This window comes from Acipenser ruthenus, chromosome 10 (genome assembly GCF_902713425.1).
Source record: "Acipenser ruthenus chromosome 10, fAciRut3.2 maternal haplotype, whole genome shotgun sequence".
In the NCBI taxonomy this organism is placed as follows: Eukaryota; Metazoa; Chordata; class Actinopteri; order Acipenseriformes; family Acipenseridae; genus Acipenser; species Acipenser ruthenus.
Window position 1 is genome coordinate 17,630,802 of NC_081198.1, and position 26,851 is coordinate 17,657,652.

Below are 26,851 nucleotides of genomic sequence, written 5' to 3' on the forward strand. Positions count from 1 at the left end.
AATGGATATTTTATACCATCTACATTTTACTAGTATATAATGTATTACTGTTTAATACAATATTACAGTATGTGTAGTATGTATGATTGTACTTAGTTCATTACTACTAACTATTTAAACTAAACTAATTTAGTTTTTTGAGGTGGGGAAGCATGTTTTCTGAACCAATGTTTGCTTGAATATTTAGTAAGCACGGCATACAATGAATGGAAGGGCATGTACAGAATACTGAAGATCTCCCTTTAAGTAATAACTGTGTACTGGTTCAAAGTACAGTGTAGCTGATTCAGCTGCATCTGGAGGTTTTCACAAATTTGCTATGAAATATGTTTGTTATTTGAGGTTCAGTTTTTTTTTTCAGCAGTCTACCATCAAAAGATGGATTCATCAATGAAATCAATGGAACAAAAGGATGACAACAGGTCAAAAGCTTGGTCTTTAAAGAGTTAAGCCTTTTGCCCCATTGGCTCCTGGGCTATTATATAACAGAGTGCCTTGGCACTTTCTATGTGTGGTTTATAAAATGCGCATACCATAATTGTTGTCATCTGTGTACATTCACAAAAGGGGAGACAGGAAACAGAAACAATACTGTGCTGGCTGGTGGAAATTAACTAATTACAATACGTTTTCACTGAGGAATTTTCCCAGGAAAGGGAACAATGACAAAAATAATGTTTTGTTTTCTTCTTATGCATATTCCTTTCATTTATCAGCCAACCAAGTTGACAATCATTTTAAACATGACTCATACAGTGTAGGGTGTATGTGGAAAAAAACAACAACGTTTAATTAAAGCCATCAACCGCTGAAGGGAAGAAAAATCCCAATTTGCTTCTATTTACAGAGTATTAAGAGCGAGGCAAGCAATGCCCCGACATAACATAAGTTCATGTACACAGTGTGTGACAATGTGTGCAGAATCCCTGAGTAAATTAATACAATATCAATGATACAGGTAAAACAGATAGGCGGTTACCATGAGCCATGGAAACTAATTAAAAAAATAGGTACAATATTGCAAGACTAATATACAACACATGTTTTAAATGAGCAGTTCCACAATAGCAAGCGCACAAATTAAGTTCACACTAAAGATCAGACTTCTTACTGTGATACTGAAGCGTTTACTGAAGAATAAAGGCAGTGTGCAAGTTGGCAGAATAACTCAGCATTACCAATGTTTAAGACCTGGACAAGCACAAGGAGCAATGCCAGACCAGATGAAGATGTTTTTGTGAACAGTCTTATTCTTGCAGACTGGTGGTCAGGTTTGCTCATGATATGTGGAGGTACATGCTGGGCTCTGTCCACACGCTGCCCACAGAGGGAGAAACGGGACAGCATTTCCACAGAATTATCTTTGGAAGTCGAGTACAGAGAAGTGGCTCGGACACAGGGCAGTAGATTGATTTACCTTTTCAATGTTTTGCTTTCCTACTGTTTCATCTTCAATTAAGACACTAAAATATAATTATTTTTTTTAGTATGTATTACAAAAGTAACTTCATGGACAGAGCCGTTATTTCCATCCAACCTCACCCCATTGAAGCTTGTTCTGAAAGATACACCCATGTCGATTATGTGACACAAAAAATCCAAAGAAACTTAATTTGTATTCCTTTTTTATTACAGTGTACTAAACTTGAATGTTTGGCACATGAGTGTCTTCTTAGTTATCCAGTCTGAATCCCTTATCAACGAACAGCGACTTCTATAAGTATTCTACAAATAAACGGTGTCTTTTAAAAGTAATGAATTCAATACAGTTTGTGACCCTTAAAATAATCAGGGTCAGGCTTGTGCTAAGAAGAGAGATGTAACTAAGCCAGCTGTAAATAAGAGAGCTTGAAGCCAAGGTTGTGCTGTTCAAAGCTCGCCCACTTTTACTTCAGCACCCTTTGCACTGTCATATTGCTTGAAAAGTCGCTGCCAGCCTGCCAAGCATGGTGACCCGCAGTGGTGGAGGGACAGCGCAAAGTAAAAGACAAGCTGGCAAAGGCTGCCAGGCTCCTGTCATCTGTCAGCAAAACACCACTTGTGTTGACAGCCTTATAAATCTCCTACACCCCAAGGGTCAGGGTTGTTTTGCGTTTTTAAAAACAGGACACGACCAAAGCATTCATTTAATTTAGGGTCCAAGCTATTTTCGCCTGATGTTTATGGTTGTTAGATTTGTGGCTATAACTCTAACTGTAAAGGTTACAGGTACTGTACATGTCATACATGAAATGAATGTGCACACACTAGGCTTCCATAAAAAAAAGTTAAATAGTCTGAGACTCACCCTGTTTAGTACAGATAACAAAAAAAAAACACAGAAAAAGATGCTTTTAAAGAAAATAACATTTATTGTTTAAAAATTTCTCTTAGCATGGCCTGCTCAAATCGGACAGTGTACTGTACAACAAAACCTCAACATGTAGAGAACATGGATTTTTTTGGATTTTTTTTGTTTAACAAATTAGATAATAAAGGAATTATGGCCATATATACAAAAGGTACTAAAAGCAACCAAAAAAAAACTAAATTGAAAAATGTGAAGAAAAAGATAAATTAAGAAAAAAGATGCATTCAAATTATCCGTGCCAGGGACCCTGATCAAATACTGTAAAAACCTTTGTATAAGTCTATTTTCTTGGTATTTTTAGGAGGTCCTAAAAAGGGGGATCGACCACCGGTGTGACCTATAGGCTTTTTCCTGAAATTGTTGTCTCAAAAAGGGGGGGGCGACTTATACACCGGTTTTTACGGTATATATTTATCGGAAAATAGGTCCTTGTGCCTTCGATGTCACAATTTCTCATCTTTTGTAAAGATTTTGTCTGAATATGTTTTTTTTCTGCACCAAGGTAGGTCTGTCTTACAGCGCAACAGTAATATTGCAAAACACTCGCATTCACGACTGCTAGTGACAGATTCCAATACCGGAAATACTCCAATAGGACCTCGTTGTGACAGGGTGTGACAGACAGACAGGGTGTGACAGACAGCGAATGAATCTTAGTCAACAATCTCCCTCCTGACCTGTGAGGGCGCTGTGTAGCAGGAACAATGTGCCCCGGACTGGATGGTTTGGCAGTTCATTCCAGGGTCAGTTGGAAGCCAGCCATCCAGGAAGGGGGCGGAGTCACAATGCCAGAAGTCATCGCCCTAATGCGGTACGTGAAGTGTCAGTCATGGGTTGGAGGAGACGTGATTGAACTAGCTATCGCAGAGGGCGTGACTGAAGGTATAATAGGGGATGTGACGATGTAATCTGTTCCTTTGATGTGGTTGAAAGGACCCGTATAGGAGACAGAAGTAATTTATTATCGTGAGTGTTTCGTGTTTTGTTTGTTTTGTTGTATTAACTGTTTTGGCATTTCATTGTTAGATGGCTAAACACTAAGTGGGAGCTGTCACTACAAGCCAGCACCAAACCCGGACTACACTGCACTACTGTTTCACAAACTGTTGTCCTTCACCACACCTGCACAAGAGCACCCACTATCTGGAGAAGTGACCGCGTCTGTGTTGTGTGTTAGTTATTAGTGTCTTATTGTTTCAGGACTGAAACCCTGGTTTCACACGGATCGATACACATTGCTGCATAACGCCCGTGCTTATTATTTAAGTGTTGTTGACACGCAACCCAGCCAAATAAAGGAGCTTTATTGAACTTTTACTGTCTTGTGTGTATTAGTCCTGAGCACTGCACCAACTACACCTGCACACTGCAAGCCACCTGTCACAGCGGGACAAACAAAAAACACTAAGGTTTCTGTGGGGAACTCAAAAAAGTAACTTAGTATTTATGTCATCCCTCACGCATTGATTCTTTCTGCATTACCCACTTAGAACCTTTGTGTGTCCTCTCTTTATTCCATTTCATTACTTTACAATATTCTCCCTAAGGGTTTATATCACTTCCATGGAACGAGTTGTAGTTTAAGTATTTTATAAAGAATAATTAATATTGAGGATGTCGGTAAATGCATAGGACTCAAGTGCACATACTGTGCTATTATACTAATGCGTATGAATGAATCCCCCTATTCCCTAGACAGCTGCAGCAAATAACGGCAAAGTTGTAAAGGCCATGTTTCTCCACAGAAGTTTCAGTTGGCCACAGATTGTTGCCTGTCTGTGCTGTAGCTATATATAGCACAGCAAGTTCAAGATCCGACAGGCAGACGTTATGGAGAGCCTGCAGGTGTTCCAGCCACTCCTTTTGCTTCAGGTATATAGCTGAGATGCAGTGTCCAGACCTGGTGAGACCGATAAAGCATGGGACTATCTGTGCTAAAATCACAACAGGTCCATTATACAATACTGCACATTTACTAGCACATAATTCACGTGAGTGTTTTCTTAGTTATCCAGTCTGAATCCCTTATCAAAAAATGGGTACTTATCCAGCTAAATTTGTAGCTTTTATTTATTTTTTATTATTTATTTATCTTAAAATTCCCTGCAAAATAGATGATGTGATTCCCAGTAGAAATACTAGATTATCTGTTATACTATAAAAGATGCACATACTTACTAAGTTACTGACTAACTATTTTACCATATAAGGACATCAGATGATAGCAATGTGAACCTGCGCCTCTGCACATATTTTTTTCAGCTAGTGGACTATTTTTTCCAAAACAACGCTTTCAAAGTTTGGATTCCTCTGCGTTATTATAAGCAGCTGGGACTGGAAAATCCTACTGAAACTAATGTACTGCCAAGCTCAGCAAGCCCCAGAAAAAATGACTAATGTAATTTCTGGAACAGAAAATGCTTCCGGATGTCCAAGACTAACAAAGTGCACAACAGCGTACTGTAAAGGAGCTCACAGTCTGTACTATGTATTAATTACACCACCTCAAACTAAAGCTTAACATTACCAAATCTCAATTAGTGTTACCATTACTTCTGTTTCATTTATCTATGTACAGTAATAGGAACAGATATTCCCAGATATGAAAGTGTCAGCTTTTACAAACTAATAATAACAGGCATAAAATGCCACGGATTACATGTGCACAAAAGTGTTTCTAACTTTTTTGTCCAACCCCTGTAAAACAACATTTAGTATAGTTAAAATTAATACATCAACGAATGCATCTACACAAAATAAAACTACCTTAAAGATTTTGTCATCTCTGGGTTACCCAAATAAGGGGAGGATTGTTAAGTAGTGAGACTATAGCTACAGTAGACAACTGTGGCTATTGTGACTGACTCAGCACTGTTTGTTTATATACATGTGCGTGTCCGGGTGTGGGAGGGGGGCAGGTATTTCCTATAGACTCTTTTCCCATGTAGGGAAGCCCACTAGACCGAGAGCTGCAGCAGCTGCCGGCTCAGCGGCAACAGTCTCTGCCAAGGCCTGCGCCTGATCTGCAGCCAGCAATGAGCTTGACGTTACGGTTTCTTTTTTTTTTGTTGTTCCTGTCAGAGGGTAACCACTGAAATGCTGTGACGTCACTGCAAGGAGGTGACATCTCGGTTATGTGAATTCAAGTCTTGACTCATGTCTAATTTAATCAAGAGGGCTCAAAGGCAGATAAGAGTTTTATGAATTTCCGATAGACAGGGGTTCACTAAAAGGCATGTTTACACAGAAGCAAATTGCTGTGTCTGTGCTGGCACTGATGCGGTATCACTTTCAGTACACATGGAAAATGTCGGTAAAAAGCAGTCACACTTTATGCCGGAACTGAACCACCTTTCGAGGTGGTTGAGAGAGCTCTGTGGCGGTACTGAAACGGCTTTTTCTCAATGTAAACTGCAATGCTGCCACTGACACTGCATTTTGCCGCATTTTTCCCAAGTAAACCCAATTTCCTGTTCCGCCACGTGTTGATTGAAGAAATAAATCCAACAAAATGGCAAGTGACTGAGGCAGTAATTGGTCCAAAAAAGTAGTAAGGGAGGTTTTGATCATCTGAGCAGAAGAAGAGATAAATGCACGACTTGATGGAACTGTGCATTCCACAATAGTAGAAAAGTTAATGACACGCTGTGTTGTGCGTAATAAAAAGCAAGTGATGGCTAAATTAAAATCACTGAAAGACAACCACCACAAGATAAAAGTTCACAACAACGCGAGTGGCCGAGCCCCCAAAGGACAGGTTCATTGTGATTTATGTGACAACAGTCTATTGTGATATTTAGAAAGTATAGTGAAAAATATCATGCATACCACAGCAGGTACCAAAAAGCATCATTGTTTTGATCACGGTACCGAACACTAGCAAATTATGTTAACGGGAGAATATCCGCCTTCTATGTAAATGGGGGTAAACAGCGGCACTGAACCGGCAATATTGTTGTGTTTAAACACCCCTCAAATCAACCCCTCGATTACCCTGAGGCAGATGTGCTCCAAAACTCACACTAAACGGGAACTACAACTTAAAAGTTATCCACTACAAACTACAACCTAAAAGTACAATATGGTTTATAATAAATAGCATGAATTAACTTGCAGCTGTCATTACTTGTCGATAATTGACCTTCTGCTTGGGACTGTCATGGAAATGAATTCTCAATTAGAATTACTATTAGAATTATAAATATCAATTGATTTATATCCAAAACTGAAGAGTACTGCACTTGCAGAATGGAGAACGGTCAAGCAATTCTAGTTTCTTTCAAGTAATTTTAAGTTGTTTTTTCATTCGTTATTTAAGTGTGAAATGTTGTCTTCACGTAAATGTTTTGCAATACTTTCATAACTGCTTATTTGTATTACGATATTCTGTAATGTGATATTTTATAAATGTGATACTTTGTACTGTGATATTTTGTAACAATTGTAAGTCACTGGCAGGGAGTGGATTGGCGGTTGCGAAAATAACTGAAGCAGGGTTTGCAATTTTTGAGGGAGGGTGTCCTGTCATAGACATGATTTCTCTTGTCTCTAGACCAGCGTCAGAAAGGATGTTTAAGTAGCTTTTTATGGTTATCAGATTAGTTGTAGATTAGAATGTTAAGGGAAAAAGCCGGTATTTATGAGCGGACTGATTTAAAATTGAATTCACAGTTAAGTACTTCAACGTTCCAGCGGGCATCTATGCAAAATAGAAGCCCACTAGATCTGGAAGCTGATTGGCTGTTCGCACTCAATCGTTTTCTAATACGTAATAAAACACCCACAACAAAAACGTAACAAACGCACAATCAAAGTATTTTTAATATTAAGCATAGGTAGTAATAAAACAGAAACTTACCAGCATTTTTCATCTGAGTCTTGAAACCTGGTGTAGGCAGGGCTCTACGCTAACTTTTTTTTAGGCACATGTCTGCCTAAGTTAAAAAATGTAGGCACGCACTGAAAAATTTAGGGGCACACAAAAAAAATACAATTTTGCTCAAATTTATTGTTGAATATCTACAAATCTTTTTTTCCTTCCTTTCTTACATAACACTTGTGCAGTTCTATACTTTTGCATCAACAAAATTATAATGGAGAACTTTTTTTCCCCAACTTATATGATTTTTAACTGGCTGGCAGCATCTTCCTCAGAATGTGCTACTTACCTGTTTATGGTAGTGGGATGGTCTGGCTGACGTTTCTGGATGTTTGCCTCTCCGCACATTGCGTGCCGTTTTGAAGCACTGTGTTTAATAGATTTTAACGTTTAAATTTCTGGCTCCCTGTTAAAAATGCAGTCTTGCCTGCCATCAGTTCCTCTGCATCTTGACAAAATGTGCAAAACATGGATTACTTTTAAACACTGTCAAACTTAGCCAGGGAAAATCTTTTAGCCACTGTTGGTTGAACTTGTATGTTCTTTTGCTACTCTCCGTCAACTGTGAACACGCTGTAATTAACAGCCCTTCTCGAAGTTCCCTGTTCGATTTCATCTTCTGACATACCTTCATTGCTCATTTCTTGTAAAGACACCGACATATCTGTATTTTGTTCATCGCGGTTTTCTTTTGAAACCTCTCCAATCACATGAAAATAATTTGTTATTTTCCTCTTGGTTTGACAAATTTTCAAACTGTCTGAAAACAAGTAGCCATCGCACTGATAAATCAGTGAAATTGGCAGGGTATGGGATTTGTAGTTTTTAATGTGTGCTTAACAGTGGGCAATGGACACCAATAAACTACATTCCCAGAATACATTATGATTTGAGCTATGAGAGTTTAGCTCCAACTGTGTGTTTTTTTTTTTTAATATACTTTCAGCTGAAGAAAAAAAAAAAAATCACATTTATTTTTTATAGTCAACCTTTAAGAATTTCTAGTCGCACACGTGCGCCTAAATTAAAAATGTACGTTTGCACAAGCATTTTTTTAGTCTCATGTGCAGAAACTGTCGGGATATTTTCATCTGTGCTACTGGACAACACAGAAGTCTCCCCACCAGCCGTAACAAAAACTGTTGTATGTGTTAGTGCTTGTTCTGATTTGCCCCGAGATCCACCAAAAATCACGATCCATGTATTGGCCACCACTGGTCTATATGATCTAGCAGCACTTCAGGCTGACTGCACATGTGGTTTTGTGGAATATAGGTAAACACGGCAAGATCTGTGCTGGTTTGATCTCACCACGTAAATTAGAAGATATGGGATTATATTTGCTATGTGGCAGCATCTCTGCATCACAAACTTCACTCAAATGACATGAGATACAATGAAGTGGGCAAATGGGCTAATCTGACCCACTGCACATAAACAGCAAACCCTCTATTATTATTTCCATCAGACACCTGGTAAAGGGCTGTTAGAAAAAGCCAGGTGGACAAGAAATCTAGGGCATGTATAGATCTGGTGATACATCACATGGGCATATAAGGCAACGTTTCTTAAATGCTGTGCTTTTTAAAAAGCTGCCATGCTGACTGCTCATCACATGCAGCATGTGCTGTGCAGTCTGGATGCATTTACCCTGAACGCTCAGTTGCTCCAAGTCAGAAGCCCAGCAGGTGACTGCAGATGGGAATGTAAAGAGTTTCCGGATCTTGATCTGGCTGCCTTGAGAGGGCAGTTTCCCTCTGGGGTCTAAAAATGGAATCCGAGGCATCCCACTGCTCCACAGGAACTGTCCGTCTAGTTTAGTCTGCCCGAATTTGAGTTAAAACTACACGTCCATAAACTATTAAATCTGATTTTTCCATTAATTAAAAATTAAAACATTAAAAAACAACAACTGGTAATGTTACAAAACTTCAGGCTTAGTTTATATCATTACCAGTTTATTTTTGTCTTCAGAAAATACTGCCCTGGATTACATGCTATATGTATTTGGCCCTTTATCTGCTACAGTAAACCTACAGTAAAAACAGTTGTACTTATTACTTGAACTCAGGACACCAAATTGTAAGAACTTAAGTTTCTATGCGTCTCATAAGTTAACTGAATTAACCTGATGTCTCCTTTCTGACAGAGCAAAATTAATAGTTTACTTTAAAAGGAACTACAGTGAATCATTTATATTGATTTGCTACTTCTTTTACAGTCCACCCTCGCTATAACGAACCCGTTGGGGTCCAAGCCTTTTGTGTCTGGGAATTCGTTTTTAAAAAGCTACCGTAGTTAAAGCTGGTATTGTTTTTGTTTGGTTGTTTGGTTGTTTTTTCTTGCTGCACTTCGTGCTTAAGCATTTAGATATGTTTATTTCTTTCTGAATAAAACCCAATTTGTACCCAAATATTTAATTTATTCTTTCTTTCTTTCTTCATTATATAATTACACCCAAATTTTCTTATTAAATAATCTTACCCGATTTTTTTATAAACATTCACCCAAATTTGGTAAAATAAAAATCACTCGAAAATCAGACCACCAAATTATATATTTTTAAATGTAGATTGTATTATAGTGCTTGATAAACCCTGTGAGTCACCTTGGATATTTACCATGTTAATTGATGTGTGTATTTGTACCTGAAATATTTGTGACTGACTCGTATATCTTGATGTGATATTTGGATGTCAATAACATACAGCCTATATAAACAGAGAGGGAGTATAAACAATCTAATTGGCTCACATATTATATAAACTTATGTATACCATCAATTATTTTCAAGTTGAGATAATATAGACAAAAAATGTGAAGAAATACAGTTAATTATTTTATTTGCATATCTTTCCTTAGCGACATTTGACAGTCTGTCCATGTAATTGTACATGTCTCAAGTGGATTTTTAAATTATTATTATTATTGTTATTTATTTTGTTGTTGTCGCTTGAATTAAATATATAATAGGCTACTCTTCTGTTCACAAACTGCTGTAATTGCCATAGGCTTTATAGGATGCCATAGGTTACCATAGATTGCTTTCACCCCAACCGCTGGTTGCTAAGCGTTAGTGATGTGGTACCAACTACAAGAATAGTATCTTTTTTTTTTTTTGGGAGGGGGGTCCATATATATATATATATATATACACATACATACATACATAAGTGGTAAAATGACTGGTGGTCAAGGCTGGCCAGGGGCAGAAATAGCAACCCAGGCACAGTAACTCCAGTTAAGCACTTTTGCGCACTTATTATTTACAAACAAAATCAAACACACAGGAACAAAATAACAGTTTGAACAAAAAAACTACACAAAGAACTCTTAAACACACAAAAAACAGCACCCAAGTGCAGCTATCATGGTACCTTTCTCACGCTTTTCAACGTTACTCTCCTTCTCTGCTCCCCCTACACTCCCCTACACAACCCACACCAAACGTTCATTCTTGGTTCTTTTTATAGGGTGTGACCAGGGGGAATGACACCCAATCATTCCATTACCACCTGGCTACACTTTCAATAAAACAAATCACACCATACCAATTTAACAATTACCTTCACCTGTGGCTGTGCGTCGGCAACCACAAAACACACATCTTTTAGTGTGCAGGGCCATTGCCCTGCCCACATCCTCCCCCTACTCTGCCACAATATATATTAGTTAATTTGAAATATAATCATTTCAACACCACCAGAAATTGGATTAAAAACCAAAGTGGGTTTAAAACTAAATGTAACAAATTCAATGTGTATAATAAGTACTGTATACTGGGAGATAAACAGGAATGTTTTTGTCATTATCATTCCAGAACTTCCTCATACTGGAAATCATTACACTGCTGAACACTGAGACCATAAATAAACTCTGCCTGCACACTGTCGATTCAGAAACCAGATGGCTGACATGACTGCAGGGCTGAGGCAGGGGACTGACTGTCAGGGACACAGCAGCACGCCCACCCTCTACAGCAAGTCAAGAGTTCACATCTCTGCTGTTACTGTCACTGGAAGGGGGTGGCTACATTTCTCAAAGGAACTGTTCTTGGCAATGAAATCAGTGGTTATCCTAGCAGTCAAAATTACTACAAACAAACCATGAAATAACTGCTAAATCGGATGTGGGCACCAAGGCAACCCTATTTCACTGGGAGACTGTATTATTGGTACAGTACTCTGTTATTAATACACAATGGTGACAGCCAAGATAAGTAGTACACTGCACAGACACCAATGGAGAAAAAACTACACCTATCTATCCCAGTAAGTCTGTAATGGATTGCATTTGGGGTACATTTTTCATTCCTTTTGAGGCAGTGCTGGTCTTCACGGCTTGTTGATTAAAATCCTTTGCCTATATTTATGATCTATTCAGAACTATGATATGAGCCAGCGGGATGAGTGGGTCAAACAAGCAACAAGTGTCCTACATGAAACACACTAATCTGTTCCTTTTACTACTGCATCTGTCACCACTGTAAGTGATGGACTAGCAGAACAAGAAAGAATGCAACCCTTAGTTTCAAGTGCTAGGAAACCGAAGACTCAAGCAATTGAGGACCAGATTACGGATGTTTGGAGTTAAGAAATAAACAGAGTTTCTGCATTTATCCGGTTCCGACAGTAGCCACACTAGAGGAAATCATCTTTGCATCTGGATAAATCTTTAAGCTTAGAAATAATGATGTAGCTATCCTTCTGCCTGGTGTTGATGGCTGAAGTGTAATGCTGGCTCCAGGGATCAGCTTATTTTGCCTCCCCAGCGCACCAGCACACACAATGGCTGCGATGTTGGCTCCGGGGATCAACCACAGTGCGGTCTCCCCAGTGCATCAGCATGACAACCGTTTGCATTTGAACCAGGATTTGGGGACCTCCTGGTTACAAGCCCTTTTCTTTAACCACTGGACCACACAGCCTCCTATATAATCCTAAATCAACATCATGTATATGGCTATATGGAATGCATGAGACAGCTAAATGAAACTATTAGTTTTAACTGAAATAATACTACAGTATGGTTAAACTTCAAAATTAGAAAGTATGATGATTTTTTTTTTTTTTTATTCCTCCATAGTTCTTAGTCCTCTTAGTGCAGAGTAGCAGACTTTGTTGGCTGTCTTGTTTGTTTACATCCCCTCCAGGCACAACAGTTTTATTCCCCCTGAACCCTTCCAATTTCATCCCATAAAGATGAAACTGTTCTAGGCAGAAGGACTGTGGTTGGTTTTCATGAATATCAAACTGTATTTTAGTCATAAATACTTTGGGAAAAAAAAAATTCTTTAAATAGCTCGACCATTATAAATAGACACATTTAAAATACTTTATGTTTTAAAATCCTTTAAATTTAACATTTAAGACCATTATCTTAAAAGATATGGAATCGGGGTGTCAAGTTTAAAAGAGCCCAGTTAATGTACCCCTTATATAACTCTTTAGAGATGCACACAGACACAGAGACAGTGTTTTTTATCTGGGAGTATCTTTAAAATGTGCATCATCCTTCCTGCTGTGAATCTGCTCCAGGGGTAATTCAAGTACCTGTCTTCCAAAGTAAATATAAAATGGTTTTTCCAACCGCAAAGAAAAGAATGCTTACAAATCTAAACAGTTTCCATCTTTCATTGGAGCTCTCAAAATAGAAAGTGCAGATTCCTTTTCTATTCTGTAAAAACTGGGGCACTTCCTTTCATGTCTGGAATTTCATCATTTCATAAACACTCTGCAGTTCTTCACTCAAATATCAATTTGATGGATTAATGCTTCCACAAGAAAAAAAAGTACTGCATTTGTCACAGAAAATAAAGTGCTGAAATCTTTTTTCCGATCCCCTTGCCAATGAAATACTTCATCAAAAACATGCTCTGGAGAGCTGCATTTCCCCTCACCTTGCAATTTTTTTTGTCTTGTACCTCACCTATTTGAAAACTAAGCTATGAGATAAATACAGTTACAAGAAAGCAACCAGATTATTGGACACGTCTTCTCGTTCACTTTGATTATAGGAGTTCCATGAAAAAACACCCACGTACTGTTCTCATGTCAAGGCCTCACCCTGGCTTAACGCTGAAACAAAATGTTCTTAGATAAGCATTCTACTGTACAGCCTATACTACTGAGCACTAGTATGACGCAATATCAAAGACTTCACAGGCGGAATATTGAAAACAATGAGCTTTTGATAATACAATAAGCTTTAACCAGTTAAAAACAGGATGTCTTCTGGTATTACTGTATGACAGAGGCCACGAAGAGAACCACCCTGAGGAATGAGCTGGGACCGAATAGTTGTGCTTGCTGTTTACACCATAGCAATGAGGTACAGTAGCATGGCCCTTTGTTAATATTCAATGTGTAGGACCGCCACTATTGAAATTATTATTATTATTATTTGTTTATTTAGCAGACGCCTTTATCCAAGGCGACTTACAGAGACTAGGGTGTGTGAACTATGCATCAGCTGCAGAGTCACTTACAACTACATCTCACACGAAAGACGGTGCACAAGGAGGTTAAGTGACTTGCTCAGGGTCACACAATGAGTCAGTGGCTGAGGTGGAATTTGAACCAGGGACCTCCTGGTTACAAGCCCTTTTCTTTAACCACTGGACCACACAGCCTCCGGTTACAAGCCCTTTTCTTTAACCACTGGACCACACAGCCAATCCTGCAGCACTTTCATTCTTCTACTGTCCCAATTTGTTTACTCTACACTGTATATGTGCTATACAGTGTACATTTCCACCATAGAGACTTTCCTAAAAGTTGCTGTCCAAGGACACTTGGCTTTTAGATGATCTCCTTTTGGTCTTGGGCAAACTGTCCCCAGAGTTTTACCAGCGGTACACAAAGTTACCAGGGGATAATAAAGCTGTCTGTATGAATACTTATACTAATACAACTGTCGAGGTAATGGACTGCAGAATTGATCACATAATCCCTGTAGTCTGCAGTAATCAACATTGACAACAGAATACATTTAACATGCGGCAGTGTTCATGCCTAGGAGTTTACAGTTGATTAACCCATCCTGCAGTATAAGACTGAACAGTCTCAGGGATCTTGTGAAAGGGCATGTTTATTATCAAATAAACAAGGTACAAGGAGCCAAGGGCCAAAATAAAGAGTTAAACAAAACACAACAAACCAAAGACACCCAAGCAATGTTATCACAGTGTATTTCTTATCTGTGTTCAGGCTCGGCATTAGTCTTTGCTGAACGTCTCTTTTCAAACTCCTCCAACAAACAAAGGATTTGGACTCTCTTTTATATCATGTGGCTGGGACTTGATTGATGATCAATTATTCTATCAAGATCCAGCCACATTCTGGATTTGTCAGGAATGGAATTAACCCCATCCCTGACAAACTTAAATACAAATTAATACATCTTTATTGACATACATATCAAAACTGCTCCTGTTTGAGTAAGTTGTTCTATGCTTTTCTATTTTTTTAAAATGTTTGTAATATTATCCTTGCAAAAAGTGCCGTGTCCTGTGTTTTTGTGTTCTCTTATTTTGTTTATTAAATGCTGAGCACAACCAAGTGCTCAGCTTCACCAACCTCACTGTCTCTGTCTGTTGTGTGTTACTTCCTGTTTCTGGTCTGACGCCGCCCACTCCGGTCGTCTTTTGTGACATGTACCCAGACTATTTCTTTGTTTTATTTATTTTATTTTCGTCTCCACAAAAGGAGCAAAAGCAGACAATATTTTCTTTTCATGACTAGCTACAGTTGTGTTTTTTTTTTTATGTACTCGTGCTGTATTCGTGTCGCTCCCAGTGTGCATAGCCCTTAAGTCTAGGTGGCATAGCTGTCAGCCATGTGCAAAAATCTTGATCCGTCACCAGCACCCTCCCCCTCCCTCCCCTCCAAAACAAAATCTAGTGGTCTAGGTTAAGGTTTTTCATCAATCCCAAGGTTTTTCAGCAGGGGTCTCACTGGTATGAACACTTGTTGACATGTAAGCATTATGAAGAACCAAACTCTTGACAACCAAATAACATCTTTGTTTGGCCTGTATGGCCTTCGGGGGCTGATAAATGAGACAGTATAAAATGTTATTTCTCTTCTATTCCTTACATGCCAATTAAATATATCATTTTCAGCTGCGGCGGATCAAGTGTACGCACCTTACCCAGACACGACCGGATACCTGGCCTCTGAGCACTATACTGGGGCCCGGATATTGCACGGGCAGGAGGAGCTTCAACATTCCCAGTCACCCTATATCCTCCGGGACACATTTACATTACAACGCAATCCATTTTCCAGGCTAAGTCCTGTTCTTTGCAGTCTTAACACTTGTACCTCTGCAGCTTTGGTATCTTTCTCATTCATTGATTGCTGTTTTAGTATCAAACTGCTTATTACAAGACTTGTTTACTACCAGCTACCCAACACCTTTACTAAAATGTTGCTCTTTTAAACTTACCTCCAAATAAATTACAGGGCAAATCAATTGAGTTTGCAATGTAATTTCTGTAAAAAAAATAATAAAATACGGCACTAAAATATAATGCATTTAGGTGAATGTGAAGTGTTTTTTCACAGTACTACTGCCACCTGATTGTCCAAGCTAATGGAGGTCATATATCTTAGAAAGCACTTGCCTGTTTTTATGAAACTATGCATGGCCATTTGTTACATGCTGTAAGATTAAGCTAATACTGTGGTGACCTACTTTTTCATAGTGATGGTGTGATTTGTATCCTTGGCTGGGGATTATGTATTGTATGCTACTGATTGATATTACCATATTTGTAAAAATATAACCACAGAAAAAAACACACATGGAATACCACATTTCAACTGCCCTGTCTACTCTGGGCAGGACAGTGGAATGAAACTTCTAATGAGGGAATAAATTAGTGAATTGACCCTTAGCAGGTAGTGGAACACAGTATACAGTAGTTTAACCCTTGGGCTCCACCAAGGTTGCTAATTATTATTATTATTTATTTCTTAGCAGACTCCCTTATCCAGGGCGACTTACAGTCGTAAACAAAAATACATTTCAAGAATCACAGTACAAGTATTAATACAATTAAGAGCAAGATAAAATACAATGACTTCGGTTCTAGCAAGTACAAGTATATGACAAAATACCATTCAATAACAGAGCAGATAACAGTGTCAGTGTGATAATGGGAGACACTTATCATCATTATTATTAGGAACTGTGTGAATATAATTTCATATAGACCCAAACCTACCATCATATACAAGAACAGGCCATGCAGGTCTGAGGTGCAATATGCAGTATCTGCCCAAACCACAAACCTGGAAGAACAAACTGCCTAAAATCCACTTAGAGAAGCCTTAGAAGGAAAACTACTTTGATTTACTTTGGCACAGCATTTACCTGTTACAATGATGGATATCACAATTTATTGTACAGCAAGATATTAAATCTTGTGGGACCTAAACATACAGCATTATATCATCTATAGTAAGTGTTCTGATAGCCTGCCTAAATATAGCTTCTGTAGACATTGTAAACATAATATATAATGGTCTATTAGTATACAGGTAATGCTAGAATTCACCAGCTGGAGGCTCCTGTGGCACATCCGGTAAAGGCACTCCGCGTGGAGCACCAGATGCGCCCTATAGCCTGTAGGTCACCGGCTTGAGACCAGGCTATTCAATTGCTGACCGTGGACGGGAGCTCCCAGGGGGCAGCGCACAATTGGCCAAATGCTGCCCGGGTGGGGAGGGCTTCGGTCGGCCAGTGTGTCTATGCTCACCGCACACCAGTGACCCCTGTAGTCTGGCCAGGCGCCTGCAGGCCTGCCTGTAAGTTGCCCCAGAGCTGCGTGGTCCTCCGATGCTGTAGCTCTGAGGTGGCTGCATGATGGGCCTGCAGAGTGAAAAGAAGCGGACGGCTGACGGCACACGTTTCGGATAACAAAATAATTGCCGATTCCAAATAAATAAAAAAAACAGAATACACCAGCTACTGATATCAACTGGCGACACTATTTATTTTATAAATGTATTGAAATTATATGGTTTATTCCAAGATATACTACTGTCTGTAGGTAAGCCATGAAGTGTTACATTTTTTTAATTAAAAATGTGGTCCTGGATTTTCATGTCGGGTAACTGTCACTATGCTGTTAACAAGGCCCTTCCTGGAGTTTATTTATCCATACTATACCATGTAGTGTTATCGCTGGGAAAATTTATTTGGAACTGGTGAAGTCTAAATCGATTATACTAGACTGACGCACTTTGGTGTGCAGCACAGCCCACACTAAAGTGCCTATGGCCATAGACAAGCCAAGGTTACACATGCCTGCCTGGCAGCATACAAGCACATTATCAATGGTGGTTAAACCCAGCTCTACGGGACACTTGGTGGCTCAGCGCAACCATGCTTTTGTTTGTGGTGGATATATTTCTAAATGGATATATTTCTAGTGCCATTTTGTATCATCCAGTTCTGCTATAGAATGTTATACAATGAACATGGTCACCTAATAAAAAAATCACCAAATGAAAGTATATCTTCAACACATAAAAAGGACGGCCAGTGAAAATGTTGCGAGTCCAAATAAGAGGGTAGAGAATGCTGGATTGTACTCCTTCAAAGCGTATTGCAATATCTCCTGGAGAAGCTCATCACTCTTCTAAAATGGCTCACCTCATCCTCAAGCTGATTGAACACTCGAGCAGGAGATGGGCTGTCTGCACCTTTTAACAAAGACTCATGCCAGCATTAAGACACCGCCTGTCAGCTCCAAGCTAAATCATTTCAACCACAGCCAACTGCTGCATTCATGAATCTGTTCCTTGGAGAGTACCTGCTGAACTGCCAATCACACTTTTCCAGTGTAATTTGATGGCCATTTCTCACTGTTTTATATTTTAAGAACAGCAATCAACATGTCACTTCTTCACCTTTTCCAATGTGCGTATTACCTTAAAAAATAAAAACAAAAGAAGATACGACAGAATAACCTCAAGCAAACAAGCCGTGTGTTAAGCGTAGCTAATGACAAGCGACACCAAGTGCCGTTCCTGTTAAGTCTACAGTAACTACCGTAATGGCCAGCATCTCTCTGCATGGAATTAAATACTATGACCTGAACAGTATGTTGAAAGAAAAAATTCAACCGATTTTCAAAAAAAAAAAAATTATTCATCTATAACTATTAAACACTAATTTTCAAAGTTTCTCCAGCATTTGCAAAGACAGAATCCATAGCTATTTTTTTTTGTCAGGGTATAACACAGATCTGACTCTAAATCCCTACTGGATGCATAAAGAGTGTGAGAAGATGATATTTTGTACACAAGCAAGGTAGAAGTTTCAGTCACTGATGCTTCAACTATACTGGGTAGTGTTATTGCCGAGTAACTGGATTTGGAATCCCAATGAAAGTGAATGGCAGGGAGATTGCACTTGTATAATTACACCACATCAGCAAAGCACGTAAGAGAAAGCTCTGTACCAGACACAAATGCTAGTGCTGGTTTATTATTATTAGTTTATTTAGCAGACGCCTTTATCCAAGGCGACTTACAGATACTAGGGTGTGTGAACTATGCATCAGCTGCAGAGTCACTTACAACTACGTCTCACCCGAAAGACGGAGCACAAGGAGGTGAAGTGACTTGCTCAGGGTCACACAATGAGTCAGTGGCTGAGGTGGGATTTGAACCGGGGACCTCCTGGTTACAAGCCCTTTTCTTTAACCACTGGACCACACAGCCCCCTTAGACAGAACATTTTAGACAGAATAGGGCATATTTACCAAATGTGTGTGATTGTGAGGATTCCCAATGTTAATGTTGCTTCAGTAGCAATTTAGGTTTTATATTCATCCAGATGGAGGGGAGAAAAACCTGGTCCATTGTTCTATTTCTGATGTGTAGTGATACTGTTTTCATCGTCTGGTAAAGATGTCTGTATGGTAAATTAGATTTGTTGTTCAATATTGAAGAAAGGCCAGTGGCATAATGAATCTGTATCTTCAATACCAAGGATAAATTCAAAGAGAAAACAATATGTTTTTGTATAACACTTACAACAGCATTTAAATGTGGAATAAATTAACCCATTTCACATGTCATAAGCGCTGCTTTCCCAGGCCTATTGTTACTGTAGGTAAGGTAGTCCAAGATTAGTGCTAATCGGGATCCAGTCTTTTCATTTTCATTAATAGTAGGAGGCTAGAAATCCTAAGTAGAAGGCAGGGGGCTATGGGGGTTCTCCAGCCAGCCTGGGTGGAGGGTACACTTTACCCCACCAAAACGAATTTCAGGGTTTTGCAGGGGTCTAAAACTGAATATCCTGGGCCTAAATATGTGCCTAATAGGGAGCCAAAATGTATAACTTTGTTCATTTTTTATGATTTTAGGCATCCAGATTTAAAGGGATTCAAGTGTGTTACTTATATGTGTCTATGAAAAATAATTACAAAACCGTGCAATCACAGTATGTGTTTATGCCTATTTGTACGTGCATGTGTGTGTTCTTGTGTGTGTGTACTTTTTAACTGTATATACATGTTGTGTGTAAACAGTCAATATTATTACTTGACCACAGTTTTACAACAACTGATTATGCAGCAAAAGATCTGACCGGTACATCTTGTAGCTCATAGTGATATTTTTCGTTTAATAAAAGACTGAACCAGCAAAAGAAAGCACAAAAATATTAATTGTGCAATGCAAATATCGTTTCCTGAATGAACTGTCTATGCAAGGTTTCAGATCGATCTTCTAAGTCACTGCATAAGACATTTTACTCACTGTATTTCATACACTTCAAGTAAAAAAGACAATCTTACATAGAAAACGTAGGTTGTTTGTTTTAAAACATTTTTTTATACAATTTCGTAACTGCTGTACAGTTACTGGCTCGGGTATATGATTGTACAGTTCGGCCTTCATCACCAACAATCGCTTGTAAGCTTGAAACCTATTGGTCCATCGCGATTCACGGTGTCCATGGAAACATAACTCCAGAAACGAAATGCCCTCATAGAAGTAATGTTTTACTCGACTTACATACGTAGTGAATTTGGGCAATTGCGCTATTTTACCGGAAGAAAATAAACATTTTGAATACTATTCACGGGAACATACGAGCACTGTAAACATTTTTAAATAACTATTTTAGGCAGCTCATCTGGCAAAGTAGAAGGCAATTTAGCCGCCGGCTAGAAATGACAAGGCTGAGGATCTGTGACACCCGCTCTGAGTGTGTTCATTTATTCTTTAATGTGTTACAGCATATGAGAATTATCTGATTTGATTAGGATAAAAATGAGAATAGTGGAATACACACCTACATTTCCTGTTCATTTCAAGCAGGTAGCACTTTAGTTATTCAGTTTGCTTCTTTGAAGTACATGGTATGAGGCTGGCCTGTGGTTTACATACTTCAAAAGCCACTGGTATGGTTTGTAATACAATCAGTTTAGGAAACTCCTATGCTTGTGATCTGTTTGTCCTATTAAAATCAGGTGTCTCTATGACCACAATAATAGCTAAAACCTCCAAGTAACAACCTGCATGGTGAATTTTCAAGTATTGAGTCACTCAATGTAACTTGATTGTTAAACAGGGGATTACAATTGCTTGTCCTGATTGGGCCTGTCTGCAAGTCATGATTAATGGTTCATATGTGCAGTGTACCAGATCAAGCAGCTGATAAATTGTTTAAGTAAAACTAAATGGAAAACTATTTGTCTGGCATAATAGCATACTGTAGTTACAGGGGATGCATTTTTAAGCAGCATTAAATGGAAAAGTATTTCCCTATCATTTAGACTCATAAGGGGGTTACTGTTGGCTGAATAACAAAATAAATGTACCGGAACATTTTCTTTGCTTTTGAAGGATGATCAAGCAAACACGCAAGGACTTCTGAATCTGGCCACCCAGGGAGTTTGAGTAGTTTTGGAAGATCTTTTGATGATTAGAGATGCCAGTCGCTAGTCAATGAGAAATGCCAGCCAGTCAATGCCAGCCATGAATATACGGATATGCCAGTCAATAGCAATGATGCTTTTTTAGTAGTCAATAGAAAGGCCAGTCAGTAGCCAATAAGATGTGCAATTCACTAGTTAATGGCCAGTTAAAGATCAGAAGCCAGGCACTAATCAATGAGATATGACAGTCAACAGTCAATGAGGTGCCATTGCTGGACCATGAAGAGATGGCAGGCACAGGCACAAGACAAGTCAATCATAGGAAGTGCCAGTCAGTTGTAATTGGAGAGTAGCCAGCCACTATTCAATGAGTAGCTGCTATTCAGGAGCTACTGGGAGACACTGCCTACAGGATGGCACTCCCCAGAACATGCAGATTTACAGAATTGTCCACCTGTAATATTACAAGAGAACATGCATCTTGAGGACGAAAATATTTAGCCAGCGTGAAGGGGCAAGAGATTAAATCATTACAAATGGTATAAAACAAGCTAGAAAGAACTTTATGATTCAGCAATTCCTTGCAAGGCTTGCTTACTGTTGAAAGTGTTTAATTGCATTGATTACATTAGCCTTTGCCCATGCATATGTCATTAAATAGTACAGAATGGAGAGGATCAGCAATACCATAGTTGAGTTACTGTCCATCTGGCTTCGATTTTTAAAATAAATATTTCAATGCGTTTTTGTTTTTCCTCAGGGCCTGTTGGCATAAGGTAATACGACTTATCAACAGTAAATTATGCTCACGTGTGAAAAAGGTTAATGGATTTCTCTGCTGATCAGAATCAATACATTTAAACTTTTGTAATGTTTTCCCTTTAAAAAACAAATAACAAATCTGTACTGCAGACTGTAATGCAAAGTAATCATAAAGTCTCCACCCAAGCAGTCTATCAGTAGATACTGCCAAGGATAATGGGATAAAAAAGGAAACGGTTAATGAAGATCAAATCTGTAACCAGCCAAGAGTCGACAATTTGTTTGTTTTTTCCTGGTCAGCTTGTATGTACAAGCTTTGTGTCCAGAGCTGGGACAAACCTTGCACATTACTGTAAGAATTCCTGATTGAGCATCACTGCAATTCTTTCTAGATCAAGTTTTTTCTTTGTTTCTGACATTTTCAAAAAAACATATTTAAATGATGTTGTGTATTGGTCTTGACATACATGTATTTGCTACTTCTTTACACCAGAAAATACTGCCAGACAAGGTCTGCTTCATTCACAATTGTTATAAGGTTGTCACCAGCTTAAAACATAAGTGAATATCATAAAGGCTAGTTATCTGTTTCATAACCGACTGTAAGCAAAACTGAGCATTCAATAAGTTAATATAATTCACATGGTCCAGATCTTGTGAATTCAGCCTCTCAATACCAGTCTCCATTTTGTGTTTACATCTCTACAGGATACAATAAGCATGCTATTTACATGCAGCCCTTGCCAAACCTGAAGATACAATTAAAAAAAATACAATACAAAAGATCAAACAGTTGGACGAAAAAGTAGACCACCCTGTCCTACAGCCACCGTGCAGTACTGTAAGTGAGTGGAGAGTGCAAACCAATGCATTTTCAAAATCAAGTATTAATTCTATCTGAATACAATTAAGCTTGATGTATTACTTTTGTCACCATTATCAGGGCTAGAAATAAGTGTTCTTCGGTTTGCTGGGCTCTGCAGTAGAAGACATACTGTACTGTAAATGGAATGAAACAAACCAAGCAGAACAATGTGATCATAGTGTGATGCTTTCAATTAGGTGGAACTAGGTAGTACAATATATGGTGTACTGTAGGAAAGAAAAAAAGACTAATTTTTATGTAAAACTTCAGGCTCATGCAGTGCACATCTACGACCAGAGTTTTAATGGGGATTTCTCTTACCTCTAGAATGTAAACTTTCTAGATGCTATATGTCAAAATGCTTCCATGTTAGTTAAAAACTAACATGGAAGCATTTTGCTAAAAGTCATTTTTGACTGCATGATATAAGTGTCGCCTTTCTACTTTCATCAAATTTAGCTTTTGTAGCTTCAAATTATTTTGTAACTTGATGTCCTATTCATTCATTTTAAAATACAGAACAACATACCCTTGTGTAGCTGCATTGTTTACTAATCAGGGTGCAGTTTTACTGAAATCTGTGATAAAAAGCAGGCACGTCCATTGGTAGGTAAGCATTTTTATTTTTATATATATATATATATATATATATACACATATATAATTTCAGTTAACAACAATAAGTACTTAAGCCTAGTAATTAGAAAATACCTTTTTTTCAGTTTTCATCGATATATTATGACAGATGGGGGTACGCGATAGACTAGATTTTTTGGAAAGGGGTACGGGGCCTAAAAAGTTTGAAAACCACCGATCTACATTAATTGACCAACACAAATAACCCCCTGTTATGAGCCACTATTAGACATTAGCCTACAGTCCAAAGATCACATGTGCAAAGCAGCAGGCTCTACTCCCCTCAGCTGCCTAATTCAAAATGTCAACAGACTAACATAAAATGAGCCAGCCTGTGGCATAAACAAGGACAATGGTTTCAGTACAGAAGACTGTTGCTTCTTAATGATAACAAAATTAATATATCATCGTTCTTACTCCCCAGTCAATACCTTGAAGACCAAATGCATACATTGATCCAAGTTAAATATACTATAAATGCATTAGTATTCATTTACTAATCAAAAAGTAATTTTGAAATGGCCTTCATCTTCACTACACAGCAGTGAATGCTAATGAAGTTAACCTTCACTGACTGAAATTACCTGAAAAGTTACAGCCATTCCAATCAAGGGGAGAAACATCCAGGGAACTGGGAACTGGTACTGGTACATTTGTAAATGCAAAACTAAATTGAAGTGTGAATTCATTTAAACTTTGCACCTTGGCATGTAACAGAAATGTAGTTTCAGTTCTCTCTCCCACTGGCTTAAGAAATATGAACGTGCAGAGGCAATGTAGCACAAATAATTTGAAGTCAGCTTTAACTGTTATAAAGCCTGCTGCTTTAAGGGAGGGTTTTAAAATCCTTTGCTGCCATACAAATTCAAACTCCTTAAAAGAAAAGCAACACTCTCTATTTAGATATTTTAACACTCACTTCTAATCTACAGCAATCTTGTGCATAAACCTACAATTAGAACTACAATTAATTATTTTAATTTGAAAGGAAAAAAAAATGCCCAATAACTGTAATCATTTATACTGGCAGGACTGGACTGTTACCAAGTGTATTTGTATTATTTAACATTCACCGCTTGACAGACCAAATAAAACATAATTGTACATCCATCTTGATAGAAACTCTGAACACGTTACATTATGCTGAGACTCAGAGTACAGAAGCCCTCTGCTTGGGTCAAGAAAAAAACAAGCGCTATGTCTACAGTTACGATTTCAATGGTAACTTAAATTTAGCCTTATTTCCATGTATAATAATGTTTTAAAGACTTTAGAACCATAACAATATGATTATTGTATTACTGTGCTGTATCCCTGTATTATTCTTCAGATTGAGGGTGTAGATAGCAGGTGTACACATTTATTAAAACAATTGAAAACTAATTTTCAGAGTTACGGGCATTTCAGACTTACGAACAACCTCCATTCCCAAGGGGTTCGTAACTCGGAAGTTCTACTGTAATCCTAAAATTAACTACAAACCCATCTATGCATTTTATATACTTAAATATAAAGTGTATATAGCTGGAGGTTCTTATACCACTATGGTATGTTAATTAAATAACAAATATATATTGCTCCACATTTGTTTATTGCATGCACTGAATGAAACCCTTATGCACTGATTGTACCAATCCATCCGTCTGTCTGTCTGTCTGTCTGTCTGTCACACTCATTATGGTGAACACGATAACTGTCTTGACTTTGCACCAATCTTCACAACACTTAACTAGCCTCCCATACAGATTTTGGATTGCATTTAGCTATCATCCAATAAACTCTCCATTTTATACAAATACTTTTAACTGTTCAGGTAGTGTGTGATTATTACACGATTAGAGCCCTCTGTGTGTGTGTGTGTGTGTTTGCGTGCACTGGTTTTTATATTAGGTTAATCAAAATATCACCCTCATCACACCTACATGTTATTACTGATTCCTTAAGAATGCTTTGATTTCCCAGGTGGCTGCTTAGATTTTCAGATGCTCAGACTTTGACACTGGGAGGTCGTTACTACAACCATGCTGCATTTTCTCTGTGAAACTATCCTGTTTCCATTCGTATTAAACACTAGTCTTTTTTCTAGCATTCTATTGTGGCTACACATTTTGTATTCTACTGTAAAATGCCTTTGCACAATATGACGCTATATACATTAATAACATAAGAAAGTTTACAAACGAGAGGAGGCCATTCGGCCCATCTTGCTTGTTTGGTTGTTAGTAGCTTATTCATCCCAGAATCTCATCAAGCAGCTTCTTGAAGGATCCCAGGGTGTCAGGCTCTTCATCAGCATGTCTTGGATAAATCATGACAAGAAAACAAAAGAAAAATGCTTTGGCCTTTCAAGTAAAATGTGTGAAGCAATGCTCCCACAATAGCTTAGTCAGCCATTAGATTCCAGCTACCTTTTCAACCCATCCTCCTTCAGACACAACGTGCCCAGAATCTGACACTCTCAACAGCTTAAACTAAATACCAAGCTTCAGGACAACTGGAGAAGTGGTTCTCAACATACATGAAACAATGTAAGTGCGGCCCAGCGGGCGATAAAAAGGACCATTACTGTAACTTATACTTTTACCAAGTTGTTCTGGCCCCTCCACATATTTAATTAGAAATGAGACTTAACAGCATAACTAGCAAGCATGCTGTAATGTACATGCTGTCAAGTCATCTTATCGACATGTTTGACTAGAGTTGTTCAATATATGTTAAAGTAACAAGATTATAGTACAGGGTTTATGCTGGTATAAACATCAGATTTAACTACCGTTGAACACAGGACAATATCTCAATATATGTATGAAAAAGTAATTCTTCACATATAGATCAATATTCCGTCAAGTACACATTATTGGATATTATAATGTTGCTATTTCCTAAAAATTTAAAATTAAAAACCGTGATAAGAAGCAACTGCTGCTGGTGAAATGCAGGAAACTAATTAATTGAATGGAGAAACACTGTGTAATGAACAATTTACTACATATTCTCTGTTTCTATTCAAAGTATTGTTTAACTTTAAAAAAAAAGATCTAATATTTTAAAATGTTTTACAAAACTATACTTTAGGAACGAAATAGACGTTTACAGTTACAACATTTTGTCATACTTGTACTTGCTAGAACCAAAGTCATTGTATTTATCTTGCTCTTAATTGTATTATTACTTGTACTGTGATTCTTGAAATGTATTTTTGTTTACGACTAAGTCGCCCTGGATAAGGGCATCTGCTAAGAAATAAATAATAATAATAATAATAATAATAATAATAATAATAATAATAATAATAATAACTGGACGGTAGAAGTAGAGAATGTTTCTACATGCATGTCTCAAGTAACCAGTGTTAGCATTTTATATTATTTTTATTATAAAAATCACTTGAACTGCATTCACACTAGTACACTTTCAACAACTTTAATAACCAGTACTGGGCTGAAGGTATGTGTGACG

General features: G+C 38.1%; 1 protein-coding gene across 1 annotated transcript in view; it reads right to left on the reverse strand.

Annotated features, from left to right (window-relative positions):
- The window catches only part of ddah1 (dimethylarginine dimethylaminohydrolase 1), a 64,632-nt gene that overhangs the window by 36,633 nt on the left and 1,148 nt on the right, over positions 1-26,851 (reverse strand). The gene's annotated exons all lie outside the window — the stretch shown is intronic.